Raw genomic sequence first — 16,851 nt, forward strand, 5'->3', positions numbered from 1 at the left:
TGCTTATCTGCACTGAGATATTTCTAGGGTCAGAATGTTCCGCAGTACAGATTTAAACTGGACTATCTCCATGTCAAGTTACATGTCAGATCTATAGAGAGGCAACCCCGCTCACAGTAAGAACGCATGTTGTTTTTCAGAGGAGGGAATAAAAACATCTGTAACTGAACCTCCACGGAGACGAGCAGGTGGCGGACAACCCCATCAGAAAAGTTACAAAGTGCAGCCTTAAGTTCTTTCTTAAGCTAAAAATTCTGTGTCTTTTTTTGACATTTTTACATTTATATTTCAACATCTCGGTTTTGTAGCGCACGGCCCAAATCTCAGCTATTTCAACTGTCAGTTTTTGTGATTATTTTGTTTTATTTGTCGATGTACCGATGACTTAAAGTGGGACTAAACACGTTAACGCCACCCACCTTTCCTTCCACATTTCAATTTAGAGCTGCTAAACTGGGCTGTACCTGGAGGACTAAAGAAAAGAGCGAGGGGGGAGGAGAGGCGGGGTCTAGAGGTATAAGGAATACTGTCATTGGTCTAACAGGTATCTTCAAACGCCGCCCCTGCAGCCAGGTGTTTGTAATCAGAAACACCTGGCTGTAATCAGAGCAGTCCTGTGTAATGTCACATAGTACTTGAAATTGAAACAGACAATGCTATGAAAACACCGTATACACAGTTAAGTTTTTAGTTCCACTTTAACTACGTCCGCGCAGGTCTGGTCTTGTACAGGTACCAAACATGTTGATCCAAACATGTGTTTTTTTTTCTCTTCTGTGAAGTTGTTCTGTCAAAAGTGAAATGTTCCCTTGATGTTTTCAGTGGATCCTGTGACATCAGCTGTCCCAAAGTCAAATGTACTAAAGACTCAATGTACCCCACACTGTACAATTAAATGGTTCAATCCTGCAACTGTGGTTTGTATCAATGTAGAATAAAACATCACATCAGCAACTGGACTAAACCAGGACTGGATGAGACCTAACTCAGGACTAGAAATAAACCAGGACTAGATCTAAAACAGGACTAGATGAGAAATAAACCAGGACTAAAATAGAACTAAACCAGGACTGGATGAGACCTAACTCAGGACTAGAAATAAACCAGGACTAGATCTAAAACAGGACTAGATGAGAAATAAACCAGGACTAAAATAGAACTAAACCAGGACTGGATGAGACCTAAGCCAGGACTAGAAATAAACTAGGACTAGATCTAAAACAGGACTAGATGAGAAATAAACCAGGACTAAAATAGAACTAAACCAGGACTGGATGAGACCTAAGCCAGGACTAGAAATAAACCAGGACTAGAAATAAACCAGGACTAGATCTAAAACAGGACTAGATGAGAAATAAACCAGGACTAAAATAGAACTAAACCAGGACTGGATGAGACCTAAGCCAGGACTAGAAATAAACTAGGACTAGATCTAAAACAGGACTAGATGAGAAATAAACCAGGACTAAAATAGAACTAAACCAGGACTGGATGAGACCTAACTCAGGACTAGAAATAAACCAGGACTAGATCTAAAACAGGACTAGATGAGAAATAAACCAGGACTAAAATAGAACTAAACCAGGACTGGATGAGACCTAAGCCAGGACTAGAAATAAACCAGGACTAGATGAGATATAAACCAGGACTAGATGAGGACTAAACCAGGACTGGATGAGAAATAACCCAGGACTAGAACTAAAACAGGACTAGATGAGACCTAACCCAAGACTAGAAATAAACCAGGACTAGAACTAAAACAGGACTAGATGAGACCTAACCCAAGACTAGAAATAAACCAGGACTAGAACTAAAACAGTACTAGATGAGAACTAACCCAGGACTAAAATAGAACTAAACCAGGACTGGATGAGACCTAACCCAGGACTAGAAATAAACCAGGACTAGATGAGAAATAAACCAGGACTAAAATAGAACTAAACCAGGACTAAAATAGAACTAAACCAGGACTAGATGAGGACTAAACCAGGACTAGATGAGACCTAACCCAGGACTAGAAATAAACCAGGACTAGAACTAAACCAGGACTAGATGAGAAATAAACCAGGACTAAAATAGAACTAAACCAGGACTAAAATAGAACTAAACCAGGACTAGATGAGAAATAAACCAGGACTAGACTACCCTCTGGTTCTAAGTTAATATAAGTGTAGTTACTATAAAGTGCTACCATACAATGTCACACATGCAATATGTAAAGTTTATTTAAACATTTAGAAATACATTTTCCAACTCAAACGTTACAACCACCTTTAGTGATAGTATGTTGGGCACATTTCTTAAACTTTTGTGCACGTCCCACCAGGGGGAGGAAAGACCTAAGACACGCTGGGACTATGTGGAAATGGAAGTTTGTGCATCCTGCTCAGACAGCTGCCCCTGCCACCTGATCCCAGACAAAGGAAAATAAAACAGACGGATCTTTTTTGTTGCCATTTATTTATTTATTTTTTTACACCTAATCTATAGTTAATTTCTCCACTGCGACAGCAAAGCCAATACAACTTAAGCCTCTGTAGCTGTTTGGAGGAGCAGAGTAGAGTTTGACCATTGGTTCATCTATGTAGGTAACATGTATGTGTATATATGTATGTTTACATATGTACGTATACATATATAAACATCATGGACAAGGACAACCAAAGCATCTCTGTTCAGTATTTACCTTTGAGAAGCACAGTTGCCATTTGACTCTCCATCACCTGCAGTTCTCCGTGGGTCCTCAGGAGGTCGCTCTTCTCCACACGCTGCAAACAGTGTACAGTGAATCCCAAACGAAACTGACACACATCTTTCACTGATAAAATACTGAGAAGTTATTTCCACAATGGCTATGTCTGGCAATATCTGTCGTTTACTATTGATATTTTTTGTCTTGAATGAGTGAAGAATATTAGCCCAGTGCATCAGTTCTTTGTCGCTGGTTCTGTTCACTTTCAGAACTTCTAGGAGCAGCCAGATGACTCGGACTTCCACAATATAGCAATAAACTTGACTATCTCCATGGAGACAAGCAGCTGGTGGAGGAGATTTCTAGTTAGTGTGTATGTGCAGTAGGAGACAACAGCAGCGCCAGCTTTCAACACAAGTGACCAAAATAAGTTGCTTTAGCGTCACGTTTCTAGTGATTAAACTTTAGTTAGTTATGCAGGCAGTAATTGAATCAAATGGTGAGCTAGTTTCAGTGCCAGTTTGAGTGAAATGGAGGAGTATGATGCAGCGTAATGTAAAGTTGCTTTGAGTTTGGATAAAGACAAATACTGACGCACGGTCAGTTGGTGCGTCGGTGCCATAGGACAGAACGTCCTAGGCGCACTGTATAAAACAAATACAGACGCACGGTGCGTCTGTGCGTCGGTGCGTCGGTGCCATGGCAACAGAACGTCCAGAGGACTATATAAGCGCCCGCCGCGTCAGTTGTTCACTTCTCACTTGCACGCTGAGTTGACCGCTGTACGTAACATTGGTATTCATCTCTTATTAAACCCTGCGAGTTTTAAAACACAATCACAACATTTGTAACAATGTTTTATCACTTTTTTATAGTCTGAAAACGCTACAAACACTGAACACCTGAGCATCATGGATCTCGCTGTCCTCCGCCCGCTCCCCCACAACCTGGATGTCATCGCTGAAGGTAAAATCTATCAAATCTCATTTAATTATAGTAAATGATGATAAATATGAATAACATAGCCCAAATACTTCATGAGTTAAGAACAGTTTTGTCCTAACATAACGGAGTTTTCAGGTTTATCAAAATGGGTAAGTTATATAAGTTTTATATGTTGTGACTTTCACTCGAGGGTTTCAGTTTGAATAATGGTGTAGTTGGTCAAATTGATCTAAATATGTCAGCGCGAGTGCAAAGTCAAACGGTAACATCACATTTATGGGAAATGTGTTTTGTTTTCTGGTCTAAATTAATCAGAACTTGAGTGGTATTTTGTGAAACAAAATGGCGCCCGGCCGCCGTTCTAAATTGGAATTTTTAAAAAATGCTTAGAAAATATGTTCTGATCTCCATAGCAACGCTGTTGTTTTGCTTTAGTTTGAGCCTTTCATTTGAGGTTTGGTTTGGATGGTTTAACACCATAGACAGTGGTTAATGAGTCTGAATGTCTGTGTGTCAGACTGAGTCTATAAACTATAAAGAGTCCAGAGTTTCCACTTTCTGCAGTGAACCCCGAGAGTCACGTGTCCCGTACTGCCACGCGCTTCATGTCTGTTGACTCTGAACACATAAAGGCCATTATAGTGTTTTGAAGGGGATAAATATGTGGAAATACATGCAAGATGTGCAATATTAGATATAATGAGTTTGATACACAGCCTAGAGTCGTGTGCACCTGCTTGTGCTCAGGGCCTGTTTTCACACAGGGCAAAAATAGACAAACAATATAAACATTAATGCAGATATAAAATGCAGACATAATGCCTCATGGCCACAGCCACCGTGCACCGCTCAGTAGATTGCACATGTACCCCGATGACACTCCGTATACCCCCAGGGGTACCACATTTGGGAACCACTGAATTAGCCTATAAAAATGGGCTTGGGTCCATTTAAAAATCCATTACTATATTCATAATTATTAATTATTCATCAAATCGGCCTACATAAACCAAGCAAAATGTAGTGTAGCCTTATGTTAGGTTATTTTCTCAAAAACTACAATTATGTTGGCCTAGTTGGCTTATCCCAATATTTCTACTCAAGTATAAATTCACATTAATAATGTTATGTTCTTAATAGCCTTTTGACATAATAATGTGGGACAACTGTGTGCTGTTACATGGCCATTTTTAATTACCCAAAGTGCCTCAGGTCAACGTCATACATAACCAAATTCAGGTTTGAATCACACAATGCAGTACTTGGAATACACCACAAATAATGACTTAAGCAACAGTAAAATAGTAGCTGTAACAGTAAAATAGGCCATTTGAACTGGCCAGAAGTGATGTCATACACCTACAGTTTTATTTTTGGTCTGTCTAATCCAGATATACAACATAGGCCTCTTTGATGATATGTTACTTAAGTAGCTGTGAGTAGTTGTAGTAGTACATAGTAGTAGTAGTAGTAGTAGTAGTAGTAGTAGTAGTAGTAGTAGTGGTAGTAGTAGTAGAGCCTGTGGTAGTAGTCTGACATGCTCTAGCTACATTTAACATTGTCAAATCTGTTGCAGACCCTGTGGTTCTTCCGGACTACTCTTCAGACGAGGACGTCCAAGGTGAGTTTAGGCTATTTGGTTTAGCGCATGGGTATCCGTCTTCTGAAGAAGAGTTTGGGTCTTCTGATGAAGATTGGCGGATTGACAACGAGGAGTGGCTTTGGCCGCCTTTGGAGGATGAAGAGGATGATGAAGAAGAGGAGGATGAGGAAGAGGATGAAGAAGAGGCTGAAGAAGAGGAGAATGAGGAAGAGGATGAAGAAGAGGAGGATGAGGAGGAAGAGGATGAAGAGGAAGACTTTTCTTCATCTGCTGAAGAGGACTCTGGGTACGGGACTCTCTTCGACGACGACTCTGAAGATGACATTCCTCCCGTGGATTTCTGGCCTGTGGACTGGTTTCGTCCTATTTCCCCTTTGCGTGAAGCTGCGCAGCCAGAGCATCGTCCCCCAGCTTCAGAGAGACCTCTTCTGGACCTCGGAGCCCATCCCTCCGCCACACCCTGCATTCCTCCTGCTTCTCACCCTGTTCCTGTGGGTCCTGCGCTGGACTTCATTCCCCTCACCGGATGCAAGCGCGGCAGAGATGGAGAGGATGAAGACCCCAGCTCCAAGCGACCGCGCCTCTCCTCCGACCCAGGCCCCGCCTCCGACCCAGGCCCCGCCTCCGACCCAGGCCCCGCCTCCGACCCAGGCCCCACCTCTGACCCAGGCCCCTCCTCCGACCCAGGCCCCTCCTCCCCTGAGCCCCGCCCTCCTACCTCTACTGGGACTTCCGGACGCAAGCGCGGCAGAGATGGAGAGGATGAAGACCCCAGCTCCAAGCGGCCGCGCCTCTCCTCCGACCCAGGCCCCGCCTCCGACCCAGGCCCCTCCTCCACCCCAGGCCCCTCCTCCCCCGAGCCCCGCCCTTCTACCTCTAGTGGGACTTCCGGCGGCTTCATGTGGTGGTACAGGTTCCACCACCAGCAAGACTTTGAGTCGGATGAGGACTGAACTCTCAGCCTCTGAGACTTAGAGCTTGGCTCATTGCGGCGATATTTACCACCAACCACGCCCACCATTGATTTATTGATTTCTTGATTGATTTCTTGTTTAAAAAAAAAACAAAACAAAAAAAACAAAAAAAAAAAACAAAAAAAAAACAGTAGATTGAAGTTAAGGAATACTATGCAGGATTTCATAAAACAACAAACATTAATGATAAAAAACACATATTAAGAGGACATTTTCTAATTTACTTCTTTAAGGGCCATTATTTTCCTTTTTTTGCTTGTTGAGTTTAGTGTAATTACCATTCTGCATTGAATCTGAGTATTGCAGTTTTACAGAAATTCCTGCATAGTACGCCTTGTACTTTTTGGGCACAGGAGGGTCAGAGGTGAGAGTGGTTTTAGTTTAGCTTCAATACTCCAGGACTCTGAGTCAGACGAGGACTGAACTCAGCCTCTGAGACTTAAAACTTGGCTTAATGTGGGGACATTTACCACTTTTAACCACGCCCACCGTCCCATTGATTTCTTGATTTCTTGATTGAGTGATTTAAAAAATGAGTAGATTGAAGTTAAGGAATATTATGTAGGATTTCATAAAACAACACACCTTTAATTATTGAGTTTAGTGTAATGACTATTCTAAATTGAATCTGAGTATTACAGTTTTACAGAAATTCCTGCATAGTACACCTTGTACTTTCTGGGCATAGGAAGTGACACGTTATAGTTTTTAAGTTGTAAAAAAATGCAAGGATTATTATATAGGATTTCACAAAAACTTTAGAAACCTTAATGACAAAATTTTAAGTTTTGTCATTGGTTTTGTTCTCTTTGAGTGATTCTTAACCAAAAGGCCACAGCCCATGGCCACACAATAATACCATACATGTGTTATGTGATTGGACCTCAGGTTACTTTGTACTGAAACAGTGGGTTCTAATTGATACACAAAATTATTTTTAGTGTTAAAGTTTGTCAGAAAGTCCTGTATAGTACACCTTGCATTGATTTTACTTTTCTGGGCATAGGAGGGTTAGAGGTGACAGTGTGTTTTATAGTACTTAGTAGTACAACTAAAGACTAATTAGTATTTGTGTGACACAAAAAAGACCCAAAAAAATGCTGCAGTAGTAGTAGAGAAATTATATTAAATTATATTGCCAATGCAGCAGTGATTTTGCAGAATCCAGAGCGTGACTGGTTTTGGGGTATTCTGACCCTGCTTTAGACCCCACCAGCCCAGTGCAATACTGACCTTTAACCAGCAGCTCCCACGTCTAATGCAGCGCCCCCCTCTGACAGACTGAAGCTAATTCTGCTCAAACAAGGCTGTGTGTTTGTCCTTTGAGGAGGTAGTAACCCAGACACAAGCTCAGCCTTTATATAGAGCTTTAAGGCAGCGAGGCCATATTCTGAACAAGTATCTCACATAATAACTGAGTGAATAATAATATCTGGAGATGTGGGTTTGTTCACTGACTCACTGGTCAGTGGGACGGTCCCTTGTTTCTCCTATTTTTGCTGTTGTTATTTTGTTTTTTTAATTATTATGGTTAATTTTAAGCCTTTGTAAACAGTCTGATTGTAGACTGTCCAGAAATAGTTAATTTCATTGTTTTGAATGATTGTATCTGGAGATATGGGTGTGTTCACTGACTCATCGGTCAGTGGGACAGTCCCTACTTCTCCTCTTTTTGTTTTTGTTCGTTTTTAATGGTCAATTTTAAGCCTTTGTAAACAGTCTGATTGTAGACTTCAAAAATAGTTAATTTACCTATTTTGAATGATTGTATCTGGAGATGTGGGTTTGTTCACTGACTCATCGGTCAGTGGGACAGTCCCTACTTCTCCTCTTTTTGCTTTTTTTTAATGTTTAATTCTAAACCTTTGTAAACAGTCTGATTGTAGACTGTCCAGAAATAGTTAATTTCATTGTTTTGAATGATTGTATCTGGAGATATGGGTGTGTTCACTGACTCGTGGGTCGGTGGGACAGTCCCTACTTCTCCTCTTTTTGCTTTTTTTTAATGTTTAATTCTAAACCTTTGTAAACAGTCTGATTGTAGACTGTCCAGAAATAGTTAATTTCATTGTTTTGAATGATTGTATCTGGAGATATGGGTGTGTTCACTGACTCGTGGGTCGGTGGGACAGTCCCTACTTCTCCTCTTTTTGTTTTTGTTTGTTTTTAATGGTCAATTCTAAACCTTTGTAAACAGTCTGATTGTAGACTGTCCAGAAATAGTTAATTTCATTGTTTTGAATGATTGTATCTGGAGATATGGGTGTGTTCACTGACTCATCGGTCAGTGGGACAGTCCCTCCTTCTCCTCTTTTTTCTTTTTTTTAATGCTTAATTCTAAACCTTTGTAAACAGTCTGATTGTAGACTGTCCAGAAATAGTTAATTTCATTGTTTTGAATGATTGTATCTGGAGATATGGGTGTGTTCACTGACTCGTGGGTCGGTGGGACAGTCCCTACTTCTCCTCTTTTTGTTTTTGTTTGTTTTTAATGGTCAATTCTAAACCTTTGTAAACAGTCTGATTGTAGACTGTCCAGAAATAGTTAATTTCATTGTTTTGAATGATTGTATCTGGAGATATGGGTGTGTTCACTGACTCATCGGTCAGTGGGACAGTCCCTCCTTCTCCTCTTTTTTCTTTTTTTTAATGCTTAATTCTAAACCTTTGTAAACAGTCTGATTGGAGCATGTGTAGAAGTTGTGGCACTGATTGTAATTAATAATTGTATCGGGAGATATGGGTGTGTTCACTGACTCGTTGGTCGGTAGGACAGTCCCTACTTCTCCTCTTTTTGTTTTTGTTAGTTTTTTTAATGGTTCATTTTAAGCCTTTGTAAACAGTCTGATTGTAGACTGTTCAGAAATAGTGAATTTAATTGTCTTGAATGATTGTATCTGGAGATGTGGGTTTGTTCACTGACTCATCGGTCAGTGGGACAGTCCCTACTTCTCCTCTTTTCTTTGTTTGATTTGAGACATTATGTACATGAGTTTTTGGTTCTTTTTGTAAATTATGTACTTAGTTTGTATCTGTACGTAGGTTTAGGTGTTTTATTCTTATTATTAATTAATCTGAAAAAAAAAAAAATTCACAATAATAATCAAACAAACATGAGGTAAGAAAATGACAGTGGAAGTTGCTTTTGGATGTGTATGTCTCTCTTTCTGTGTCTTTACTTTGTGACCGGTTTGGAGGGGCCAGCTGTCGTCCTATGATCTGATGACGCTGACAAAAAAAAGTAAGAAAATAATAATAATAATTCCATAGATGCTGGTTTTGAATGTTTACTGTCTTAACACTGTGTCTCTCTTTCTGTTTTTCCATGGCGACCGGTGTGGAGGGGCCAGCTGTCGTCCTATGATCTGATGAAGCTGACGAAAAAAGGTAAGAAAATAATAATAATAATTCCATAGACGCTGATTTTGAACGTTTACCCAGTGTCTTAACATTGTCTCTTTCTGTTTTTCCATGGCGACTGATTTTGAGGGGCCAGCTATGGCCCTGTGATCTGATGAAGCTGACGAAAAAAGGTAAGAAAATAATAATAATAATTCCATAGATGCTGGTTTTGAATGTTTACTGTCTTAACACTGTGTCTCTCTTTCTGTTTTTTCATGGCGACCGGTTTGGAGGGGCCAGCTGTGGTCCTGTGATCTGATGACACTGACGAAAAAAGTAAGAAAATAATAATAATAATTCCATAGACGCTGATTTTGAACGTTTACCCAGTGTCTTAACATTGTCTCTTTCTGTTTTTCCATGGCGACTGATTTTGAGGGGCTAGCTGTGGTCCTGTGATCTGATGAAGCTGACGAAAAAAGGTAAGAAAATAATAATAATATTTCCATAGACGCTGATTTTGAACGTTTACCCAGTGTCTTAACATTGTCTCTTTCTGTTTTTCCATGGCGACTGATTTTGAGGGGCTAGCTGTGGTCCTGTGATCTGATGAAGCTGACGAAAAAAGGTAAGAAAATAATAATAATAATTACATAAAAGTTGCTTCTGAATGGTTATGGTACTCACTGTCTTAACATTGTCTCTGTTTTTCCATGGTGACTGATTTGGAGGGGCCAGCTGTGGTCCTATGATCTAATGAAACTGAGGAGAAGAACCATGTCTCCAGAAAATGAGGAACAAGACCTGATCACAAATATGAGGTAAGAAAATAATAATTCCATAAAAGTTGCTTCTGAATGGTTACAGTACTGAATGTCTTCACACTGTCTCTTTCTTTTTCCATGGAGCCAGCTGTCGTCCTGTGATTGGATGAAGCTGATGAGAAAAAAACGTGTCTCCAGAAGATGAAGAATGAGACATAATCACAAACATGAGGTAAGAAAATAATAGTAATTCCTTTGAAGTTGCTTCTGAATGTTTACTAGAAGCTGGTTTTGAATGTTTACTCAGTGTTTTACCATTGTCTCTTTCTGTTTTTCCATGGCGACCTGTTTGGAGGGGCCAGCTGTGGTCCTGTGATCTGATGACAAAAAATGTGTCTCCAAAACTTGAACAAGATGGAGCTGATCAGAAGAGCACTCTGAAAGAGTGTCTGAAATCTGTCAATAAAAGGGAGTTTTTTTGGAATAATATTTTGGAATTCATTTTTTAAGAATTATACAAATGTAAATATTTTTAGTACAATTAACTTTTCTGGTGGGGAGTCCGTTACATGCTTGTCTACTAGAAAGCTACACAGTATATCACTAATCTTACCTTATAAAATGGCTTTTTAAAGTGCTCAAATATTTTGTGAAAAACATGCATTCTTGCGTGCATTCAGGGTTGTAGAAGCCAACAGGTGGTGTACCTTTGTCAGAACTTTTCATTTAATTTGCTTAATTGCTATGACAACGGAGGACATTGCCTTAGTTTGAAACCATAAATATGATACTATTGGTTTAAAAATAAGTAAAGATCAGACTGGCATAAATGTTGTTTTACCCAGATCTTAGCGTTCACAGCCTGATCTCTCAGTCCTATAGCACCAACCACAGTTTAACTCAGAATCAGAAAAAAGATTTATTGCCATTGTCATCGAACTAAACTCACTCAAGTAAGAACTTGCTTCTGTGGTTTGGTGCAGAAAGTCGTCCAAAGCCTCTGATGACTGTGGGCTCCAAATACACATGACTGTACACTGTACCATAGGCCTGCCTCTTATCAGCAGTGAGAGAGCTCCCTCCAGTAGACAGTAGACTTTACCCGCACCAGCCCCCTCTGCTGAAGTGACAGTACTGAAGTAGGCCTCTCTGTGTGGGACATTGCAGCGATGCTTTTGCTCTCCTGAAGTCAAACATTCACATTTTTTGTGTTTTAATGTAGGCTTAAATGTAGGTTATATTGTAGGCCATCGTTAGATGTCTGGTTTGTACACATATTGGTGTAAGTTTCAGTGTATATTTTTTGCATTATGATCCAGAGTATGAATATTATTAATATCACAAACACTTGTTTAAAGGGTTCTGTGAATCCTTGTACTCAGTGTGTCCAGAGGAGCAGTGCTATTTGGAGGGGCCTGGACATCCTGGACTCCCTGGTCTCCATGGTGACTGTGTGTCACCAGTGTAAGCAGCAGGACAGGGGCGTGCTCTCCTCCAGAGACGCTGTCAGGTACTCTAGGTACTCTTGGTAGGAATACTAGGTATATACAGGCATGGACACTCGTGTAGTGTTTTTTACATTAAAAATTAACACATGCCATATTTAAAGTTTATTTAAATATTTACAATAAGCTTTACAATCACAATTAGTGACAGTATTTTGTCCACATTTTTTTCACCTTCACTATTATCTGTTTTACACAGATCCGATTTTTTCCGTATGGTACATTATATTTTCCTGGGGCTCAGTCTTCCTCCCAGTTTTTCAGAGATTTGGGGCTCATACTTTGGTTTTGTTCCACTTCTGTGTAGCCACTGTCTTCCAGATCTGGAAACACACGTTCAGATTATCACACAAGTTTTATGTCACACAAAAGTTGATGTGGTCCATTGGGGGAACACTGGTTATTTCTTTGCAAAAATGATAAATTAGAGAGCGAACTGAACAATGACTAAAAAAGTAAAATGTAAATTATTGTACATGTCAAGAGTCATATTTCCTTAATGGGTGCTCATGATGAGGGCGACCAAAATGCCCAACAGGGCAAGATCACGCCACTGCTCCCCCGTGTGACTGAGGTCAAAACAACATAAGCCTCTGTACCTGTTTGGAGGAACAGACCAGACCTGTCCTGCCTCAGTTTGACCATTGGTTCGTCCGTTAAGAAGAGGTGGAGTGTTGACAGGCTCCCACTGAGAGCTCCAACCCGAGGACAGAAGGCCCAGAGCAGGGAGAGGGGCACCGCCACACACCCCCTGCACAGACATGCACACACACATATATTGATACTTTGCAGCTGATGTCAGCTTCCCTGGGGGTGTCACACTGTAATGCTAACTGGAGACTCTGCTCTGTCTGAAGCTCAGCTAGTAGTTAGACTTTCATTATATCTATATATAGATAGATATTATAGAAATTGAAATTATTATTATTATAGAAATTCTAAATATAGAAATTGTTTATTTCAAATGCAACAATAACAAATTGAATCGCTCCTTTAATCTTACCTCATTAACCATGTGACATGTGATTAATATTTTTATCCAATTGAATTAGTAAACCTTATCTGGTTTAGCATTGCATTACATGCTTTTGCATAAAGCATCTACATGTACATTTAACATCAAATAAACATCACATTTCCCCCTGAAATAGTGCAAAATTAAATAAAAGTACAGTGACATTTGTTGTCAACTTAACTGTTGCTTTAAAATACTGACAACAAGCACACATACGTTTCATATTGACGTTAAGTAGTAGTTTACCACTCACGATTAGCATTAGCGATTAGCGTCACGTTAGCTTGTAATGAGCACATGTTCACTCACCAAGATAATGGTTTTGCATGAACATGTACACTGTCAGGGCCGCTCTGGTTCACTCAGGGAATCAACTTAAAATAGTATAAACAATTTCCCAAATAGAATTCTAATTTTGTACCATATTTACATCAAAATAATTCAACGTGCACTCACCTACAATCTGTTAGTTTAGCACAGTGGTTCTTAACCTGGGTTCGATCGAACCCTCGGGGTTCGGTGAGTCAGTCCCAGGGGTTCGGCGGAGGTCAAGACACGCACCAGACTCATGGGCTGTGTCTCAATTCGCCAAATGCACCCTTCAAGGGTCCTTACGAAGTACTCTTCAAAAGTGTAGTTTGAAGGTTCCGGTCGAGAATCTGCCCTCCTCAGTGTAGTCTCCATCTTGCTGAAGTGGGACAGGTCCACACCACGGACCGCACTTCCACCTCTGTCTTTGAGCGTACGATACGTACATTACGTACGTTATTTTTAATGATTTATTATTTAATAGGAAAAAAGTCAAGATGTCGTCGTCACAGCCGTTTCTTTCTGTTTAGATTGAATATCAATAGGCAAATATAACGTTCGAGGTGATTTTTTTACTCAATTGTAGCTACTTCATAACTTTAACAAAATATACCTTGTGAAAACGTAATAACAGAGACAGAGGTAACAATATCATTTTCACATTCATAGTCTATAAACCAGAGAACACTGATTAGTTGTACATATAGTGGGATATTGCAGTTTAATGGTTCGGTATTTTGGCCAGTGGCTACACCACTTTAATAACAGTAGAGGGCACTGTTTCCCTTCTATGTCGTGCCAGTTCTTTTCATCTGATTATTATAAGGTATTTTCTAGCAGTGCAGCGCTACATCAAGCTAGTATCTTGATTTACTAACACGAAGGTAAATGACACGTGCCCACGAGGGGCGCAGACCTATGGAATGTACCGGAACACATGAAGATTTTGTGCACGTCTCAGGACTCTCTTCTGTCCTTTCTGGAGAGTCCGTTGCTTTATTGTTCACATTACCTGTGTGGATCATTAAACTCTTCTGACTTTACGTTTCAGTCTCTTGGTCTTTGACACAGACACAATAGAAACAAACATTCTTACATTATTCTTATTGCTGTAATAATTTTTAATGATAATAATGTCTCTTATTGTCTAGCAATAACTGCACATTCCTTTATTCCATGTAACTCCTTTTTAATCATCAAACACACTGTACAGATCTTTATTCAGATTTAACAGTTTCATGTTGCTCTGTTGTAGATGAGGTAAACCAGTACGAACATTTGAACGTATATTGCGCAGTGGATTCCATTTTCTTCTCTTTTTTGCGTAGGCGCGGTGCATGACGGGATATAGAAGTGCGTGAAGTGTGCACGGATGCAGGCTTCGGTTAAGTCTGATTTCCATGGAAACGGTGCAAAGGGAAGGGCAGGTTTGTCGGCCGCATTCAGTAGGGTGGGTTGAAATGGGACAGCCCTTGTCGCGCCGGAAATCACGTCACTGCCCTTCGAACCGCCCTTCCAATGGTGATTCTAAGGCCAGGTGTGCGAATTGAGACACAGCCATGATTCGCGGACTGTGAACGTCTCCAGACGCTGGCCGTGTCCTAATTCGACAAATGCACCCTTTGCTTGTGCCTAGCAAACACTGCTTCCTCCAAGTTGCGCGTGTGCGCAATTGTGCACTGCTGACACGGTCTCCGCGCACAGAAAATCTGTGCTGCGCACAAAAAAAATCGAACCGGAGTTGAAAATAAAATAAACACACAACAATTCATTCTGCGCTATTTTACAGTGTGAGTTAGTGAGTGTGACCGGGGACGAGCTGCTCCAGCCAATTATGTGATTCACATACGTATTTGCGCAGCTTATCCACGTCATTGACAGGCTCCTCATGTCCCGCTCCTAGTGTTTTAGCTCAGTGGTCCCCAACCTTTTTATCACCGTGGACCGGCCAACGCTTGAAAATTTTACCGTGGACTTGGGGGGGCTAATGCTAATGCTAATGCTAATGATTACACATGATACACATTTGACCCACAATTAAGTCAATAGCAAAATAAACCACGCTTACCGATCAGGAACAGCATCCAGTCCATCAAAACATCAGGTCCTCTGCTCCTGACTCCCCCATGAGATCTTCACTCGGTTCCACGAACCGCTCCGGGTCCGAGATGCCTCTAGTAGCTGGAGAAAGTTGTTTCTCATCCACACACTGATCTGTTGGATGCAGTGGCAGAGTGAATCCACTGGTCCATATTCACCTGCTGCAGTGAGACATAGATCTGAGTGTCATCTGCACAGTTGTGTGTGACACATTATTGCTGCGTATTAACTGTCCTAACAGCAGCATGTAGAGACTGAACAACAGGGGTCCCAGGATTATCCCCTGGGGCACCCCACACATCAGAGACACATTTTCCAATTTCATCAAAGTACTCCCTGTTTTGTAGATAGGACTTAAGCCAGTTTAATGCTGTACCACAGATGCCCTCCCAGTCCTCGAGTCTCTGTAAGGGGATCCCATGATCGACAGTGTCAATTCAATTCATTTATTTTTGTAACGCCCAAAATCACAACAACAGTTGTCTCGAAGGACGTTCATGTTTTGGTTGATGGGGGAAACCGGAGTACCCGGAGGAAACCCATCCAGACATGGGGAGAAACATGAAAAACTCCACACAGAAAGGCCTGGGCGACCCGGGGATCGAACTAAACCCTCTTGCTGTGAGGCATGAGTGTTGCCACTCAGCCACCGTGCTGCCTACACACAAAAACAAACAAGTGTCAAAGGCAGCACTCAGATCTAACAGGATCAAGACTGAGACTTTGCCTACATCAGTGAGTCATGTCCTGGTTTAGTTCTGGTTTAGTCTCTCATAACAAAAAGCACAAACCCAAAGGTAAAATTAAATTTGTTTTATTTCTGTCTGCAGATAAACACCACGACATGTGTTAAATATGTTTGATTTTGAATACATTTCTCTTGAAGTATTACAGCTCAGCCCTTCTAAAACATAGCTCCACCAGCTCCACCACCTTCACCAGCTCCACCACCTTCACCAGCTACACCAGCTCCATCAGCTCCACCAGCTCCAACAGCTCCACCAGCTCAACCAGCTGCACCATCTCCACCACCTCCATCAGCTACATCACCTCCATCAGCTCCACCAGCTCCATCAGCTCCACCAGCTCAACACGAGGCTCGAGCTCCACACGTGAGCACAGGGGAAAGGACTTTTACAATATTTGGTCACAATAAACACTTTTTTTAAATTTGAAAAAAATATACAATGGCACAGATTTTAATTATGATTATTAATTCAGTAATAACTGTGATTGTTAAAAATAAAAACATTTGGTCTAACAGTAGTTCCAGTTTTGATCACAGAGGGCCACAGACATCAGAGATAAATAGGGCAAAGTGTTATTCAAATCAGATCACATGTGAAATTCAAATGAAAGCAACTCAAATTAAAATATTAAAATCAAACGGTGAAAATGTGAATTTTCAAAAACCAAAGGTCCAGTTTAACCCTTTAAAACCAGAGAGTGAGAAGCTGGCTCTGCTTCAAACCCTCTGATGTCTTTAGGCCAATAGGCCTCCAGGTATATTTTGGTCCAGTTTTGGTCCAGTTCTTGTAGATTCTGGTCTTGGGTCTCGGCCCTTGGTTTTGGTCCAGTGTTAGACACAATTAATGTATTTTG

General features: G+C 40.8%; 1 protein-coding gene across 1 annotated transcript in view; it reads left to right on the plus strand.

Moving 5' to 3' along the window:
• Positions 1–16,851, plus strand: part of LOC117373688 (troponin C, skeletal muscle) — a 277,430-nt gene that overhangs the window by 146,270 nt on the left and 114,309 nt on the right. The gene's annotated exons all lie outside the window — the stretch shown is intronic.

This window comes from Periophthalmus magnuspinnatus, chromosome 7 (genome assembly GCF_009829125.3).
Source record: "Periophthalmus magnuspinnatus isolate fPerMag1 chromosome 7, fPerMag1.2.pri, whole genome shotgun sequence".
NCBI lineage: Eukaryota > Metazoa > Chordata > Actinopteri > Gobiiformes > Gobiidae > Periophthalmus > Periophthalmus magnuspinnatus.